The sequence below is a fragment of the Saccostrea cucullata genome, unplaced genomic scaffold (assembly GCF_032062105.1).
Source record: "Saccostrea cucullata isolate Sc308-1 unplaced genomic scaffold, CSIRO_AGI_Scuc_v1 ctg37, whole genome shotgun sequence".
NCBI lineage: Eukaryota > Metazoa > Mollusca > Bivalvia > Ostreida > Ostreidae > Saccostrea > Saccostrea cuccullata.
This window is the reverse complement of record NW_026938868.1, coordinates 771,707-777,209: the sequence shown is the minus strand read 5'-3', so window position 1 is coordinate 777,209 and position 5,503 is coordinate 771,707. Positions and strand designations below refer to the sequence as shown.

At 34.3% G+C, this 5,503-nt stretch overlaps 1 pseudogene; it reads left to right on the top strand.

Moving 5' to 3' along the window:
• The first annotated feature begins 357 nt into the window (after positions 1–357).
• LOC134251568 (uncharacterized) lies at positions 358–4,253 on the top strand (annotated as a pseudogene).
• The last annotated feature ends 1,250 nt before the right edge of the window (positions 4,254–5,503 follow it).

The following is a 5,503-nucleotide window of genomic DNA, read 5'->3' as shown; positions in this document are numbered from 1 at the left end:
CCCCCCCTCCTGCTGAGTCTCAGTGCCAAGTACAAATTTACAGCTCTCCACCAGCAATTGGCGGCGTCTCCATATAATTGAAAAATCTCTAGAGGGACGTAAAACAATATACAAGATACAAGATATTTAATTTACCAATCAAGGGCCCCAAAGGGCATTTCAACATACATAAATGTACAATATATAATCAATAAATCATTCTTTAGAAAAAATTTATTTGATTAATTGATAATTGTTGTTTTAAGTGATGTTTCACTCAGCCATATTTCTGCTTAAAATCTACTTAATTTTCCGGTGCGAGTCATACTTGCTACGATTTTTATTTACACCGCACTGTATGTAAACAATGATCATTTATGATGAGTGACACCAAAAGAGCACGTCTTGAAAATAAGCGCACAAGCACGAGTGTCAATGAGACTCTCATTTTTGATGACTTCTACTCTAATGAAAATCTTTTGATAGACTTAAAAGATTGTGTGGAGGCTCTTAAGGAATGGAATGATTATTCATTGTGTATGTTGAAGATAAGTTACTGCAACGCCGAGTGTCCATGCACGTTTTCTAAAGCTTTTTGTATGACGGAGAGGTATCGCTTTGTGCACGGAATAAGCAGTTCGGGCATTGTGAAGAAGTTCGCATTTTCAAGTATTTTCAAGTACGGCGAAGAATTGCTGACATTTTTTTCTAAGCCTCAAAATGAATCCCGCTTGCCACAGAGAAAAGGGGCGAGAATGGCGCTCGAAAAATTGTTTGATTTTATGGCCAATGGACTTGAATGTAAGCGCTTTTCAAATTTGTTTTTTGTAATATTGTTTTTTAGTCGTATACTGAAGGTGATAAAAACTTAAACTTGCTTTAAAATTTGTTTTCTAAATATTTAACATATTTTTCCAAGGTTCTGGTGACGAATCTGCAAGTGGGTATGTTGGAAATTATTTAAGAAAATGGGCAAACAAGGGAGCAAAATGCCCATGATATGATTGATTGATTGTGTCTTGTTTAATTTAGATTGAGATTACACTAAACTAAACCAGTGAAAGACTTCAAATCTTGACCTTTACTGGACAGTCAGGGCAATATATGGAGCAGTGAGGGATCTTTATTGTGCCAATGCCTGCTGGGGCCTTGGTTTTTTAGGTCTCATCTGGAGTACCTGCAACTTTAATTAATTTCACCTTAAAGTTCTGAGCTCATGGCAAAGAAGCATGTTAATGTTACCCATTTTTTATTGACTTTGGTCAGCTGCAGCCAAGATTCAAACTCACGACCTTCCAATCACAGAGCACTCATTACATGACAAAAATGAACAAAAAATTTAAATCTCAATTATGATAAAATTAATTTTGAGATTGAATTCACCTACTGTTCCAAAAGTTATGACATACCAAGGTTAGAGTTTATCAAAAATTTGACAGACTCTTAGGCCAAGGTCAACATGATCAAAATGTTGAAATTGTTGGTATTGAAAGGGTTAAGGTCTTTTCACAAGAATTGCACCTGAGAAATATGAAAATCTTGGTAATAACTGTTCAAAAGATATGACCGAGGTTGAAGTTTATAAAGTGGGTCAAAGGTCAAGGTCAAAAGGTCTGAAATATTTATAATTATTTAAAGGTCTGCATGTTAACAGTGAATACTCATGTGAAGTATGAAAAACCTTACCACTTACTGTTCAAAAGCTATGATCAAGGTTAACAATTTTGGTAAATTGCAAAAGTGGGTCAAACTCAAAGGTCAAATATTTTAGTACGCAATGAAAGGCCTTGTCACAAGCTATACACAAGTGAACTATAAAAGCCATTGCTCCAAGCAATAAAAAATTATGGGCAAGATTAAAGTTTTTGCAGACATACAGGCAGATAGATGGACAGGGCACAGAAATCTCATAAAGATTGAAATTATGCATCTATGTAATAGGTAGCACTCATTTAAGAGTGCAAAATAAATAAATTCAAACTAATCATGACTATTGAAAAAAAAATTATTCAATTACTTTCCAAAAAAGAAATAAAAAGAAGCAATTAAATTGTACTCTCTGACATGTGAGGTAAATAATTTGGTTCTTTTCTGTCCTCTGCAGTCACAGAGACTTGCCTGGGGAAAAACATGAAAGGTGTTCCTGGATCAGAGTGGAGCACTGCGGTAGCTCATCATTTACTCTCCAAACTGGCTGTGTCTTCATTCTATCTTATTGATCACAGTAGAGGCAAACAGAGCACCTGTCCATGTCAGTGTGGAGAGAGACTCACTGGAACTTATGGGGACTCAAGCATAGGTGTGTAGATATTTTGTCTGCAAGAGTTTAAACTTTTTATGCCTTATTATTGTTCATGAATAGTTGAATACTAATCTGCTGTTAAACATTGTGCTGTTTCTTCATTTTTCAATATTTTCCTTTTATGCCTAACATTTAAAAAGAAAGATGATGGTTGGATTGCATTTTAACTTGAATTTCTGTTAATTCTATCTTTTTTTTATTATCATCAAAGTCTAAACAATAAACATCCAATGATGTTAAAGAAAAGAAAAATTAGTTTTATTCATGTCTTAAATGGTGTCTTTACATAAAATAGTTATGAAGACATGTATCTAAATTGTATCTAGATCATATTTTGCAATTTTTGAATTGAGATTTAGGACCATCAAACTTGGTTACATATTTATCTTTGGAGGAAGGTTTATCAAAACCAAAAGTAGGTTTCCTTGACGTTAATTTGGAATTTTTAGCTGTACTTGTATACATACTCAAATTAATCCATTTAATATTTTGAACTTGTGATTTAATGCTTAGATCTGTTTCATCCAAAACTAGATCACCATGACCTCTATTTTGGAATCTTATGGCCATAAATTGTGAAACTGTGTCCACTTTGAATATTTTACACTGGTGCCTAGAACTATGAAACCTTTACTGGCTGATTTATAAAAGGAGAGGGATCACGGCCCTCCTTTTGTGGCCAAATAATGTACGTGTACTTAAATTGGCACATTCAAATTTTAGCGCAATCACTGAGTAGTGAGTGGTTAGCACAATCATGAATTAGCACTACATACGTCCATGCTTTATATTGTAAGTTAAAATGATTTTTTAACGGTACTCATGAATTAACGCATTGTTGTCCGCGCCAAAGCCGCTAAAATATGAAGCCTGCTTTTTTAAGTACACATACAGTATACATTAGATTTATAAGTCAATTTTTAGGTGCAGGATATTGCATTATTTATATCTATAATGTATTAATGTTGCTAAGTAAAATAATGAAAAAAATTGTGGTGCTTTTTAGCATTTCCTCATAGTTACAAGTATTTTAAAGCAAAGTTACATTGTGTTTTGTCTTATTGTAGGTTCTCCTACAGTCTGGCATGGGTTACTGGATATTTTGATGAGTGTTTCAGTCAAGTTCACTGATTCTGAGGATTCAGATTCTGGACATGGCCCTGGAGGTCATTTCAAGGCGAGAGAAAAAGAAACAGACTTAAAGAGCCTCCGAGAACAGATAATAGCTCAGTCAATTGTGTTTTCATTCTTACAAAGAAAACTCCACCCTGAATATCAGAATCACTTGATACCTAGTATTGGCATTTCAAAGAACATGCTTGTGGTCTATTTATATGACTGTAATAATGATGTACTTCTAGAGAGTTCAGAAATGCCTTACCTCACAACACAAGGTGGTCTAATAAAACCAACCATTGTAGCACTGTGGCTGGTGTTGAACTATGAATTTTTATGCTCAGGCATAACAAAGGTATGAATAATTCTGGTTTCAATAGTAATTTTACTCAGCTTGTTCATGAGAAACTTAAATTCTATGAAGAAGTTACTGTGCCGTGTGATTCCTCATGTTCAGAGGAGGAGGAGCCGTGGACCTGGGGAGTCAGACCTGAAAATGGTGAACCATATCAGTGGTTCAGTGATATGAACATGTTACGGCCATGGAGACTTGTTGATGGTTAATAAAGAATAATTGTGAATTGAGAATGATGAACAGATCAATGGGTCAATGAGCATGTTACAACCATGAAACTTGGTATTGGTTCTTGAAGAATAAATGTGAATTTGTGTTTTAAAGAAGAATCTTCATAACATTATTTAGTTTTATTAATGATATCAAATTAATATGGAAACCAGAAGTCTCTGACGTCACAGACTGCAACTCTACTGAATTGAATTTTTAACAGAGGAAGATATAAGAATACTTGTGTGCCAAGTTATATTGAAGTCAGACCAAAACTGTAGGATGACTAGCAATCTAATAGATTTTCACTTTCCTATTTATACTAACCATGGCAACACCATCAAAATCAAAAACCCATTCACTAAATTAGTATCTTAGTGTACTCATCTTGTGTGCCAAGTTACATGTACATGTACATGTATATTGAAATCAGACCGAAACTATAGGAGAAGGATAATTTTAAAGGAATTTCACAGAAAATTATATGTTTTTGCCCCATATGGCAACACCATTAATCACAATAATTTGATGTCAAAAAAAAAAGCCAAAGTCTCAAGTGAGCTTTTCTGATCAAAGTCTGCCGTCGTCGTTGTAAACTTTTCTAATTTTCATATTCTTTTAAAGAACCCCTGCGCCAATTTTAACCAAACTTGCTACAAAGTATCCTTGGGTAAAGGGGATTAAAATGTTTTGTTCAAATGAGGGCCCACGCCTTCTTCCAAGTGGGAAATAATCAGGAATTATTGAAATATCAATAGCATTTTTAAAAAAAATCCAAACTCATGTAGCGACAATAAAAAGAAATAAATGAGCGGATCAAGGATTTGATCTTAATCAGATTGCGGTAAATTGTACCTTATTTTGCATTACATATTTTAGCATTATAGTTAAAGACTCGAATGTATAAATCATATAACGCTACAGTTCTGTAGCTATACATAATGCACGAATGAAACAGTATTCAAGATCAAAAGTCCATAAAACTTTACAAAATAGGAGCAGAGCAAACACGGACCTCCAAAACATCAGAGGTGGGGTCATGCCATAGAGGAGTGAGCATCCCTGCCGACCGGTCACACCCGCCGTGTGGTCCTTGTCATGATCGGGAAATAACGGAAAAATCTGTCGTCAATCCATTGTGTAAATAGTAATGGACTAACAATTAGTATGAAAACGTCAGTCAGCATTTGACTCAATGATAAAGAAGTGCGAACGATAGTATTGTTCTCTCGCCTACCTCCAAGTCAATTTTCAAAAGTTAGCATATTCGAAGAATTTTTAATATTTTTTTTATGGATAAATATATGGATTTTCATAAAACATTACTTATTCGGGAAAACAAAGAGAGATAACTTAAAAATTTGGGTAAAACATGTGTTTTTCACTATAGAAATCAAGGAAAAAACATCCCACCCCTCCGTGTCACAAAAATTCCTTTTTACAGGTAATATGGAATGTTATTTCACAAATTCATACCAAAGCTTTTTGTGTGACACGGGGGGAACATATGTTTATTGACAAAAAACGATAAAAATTCAAAT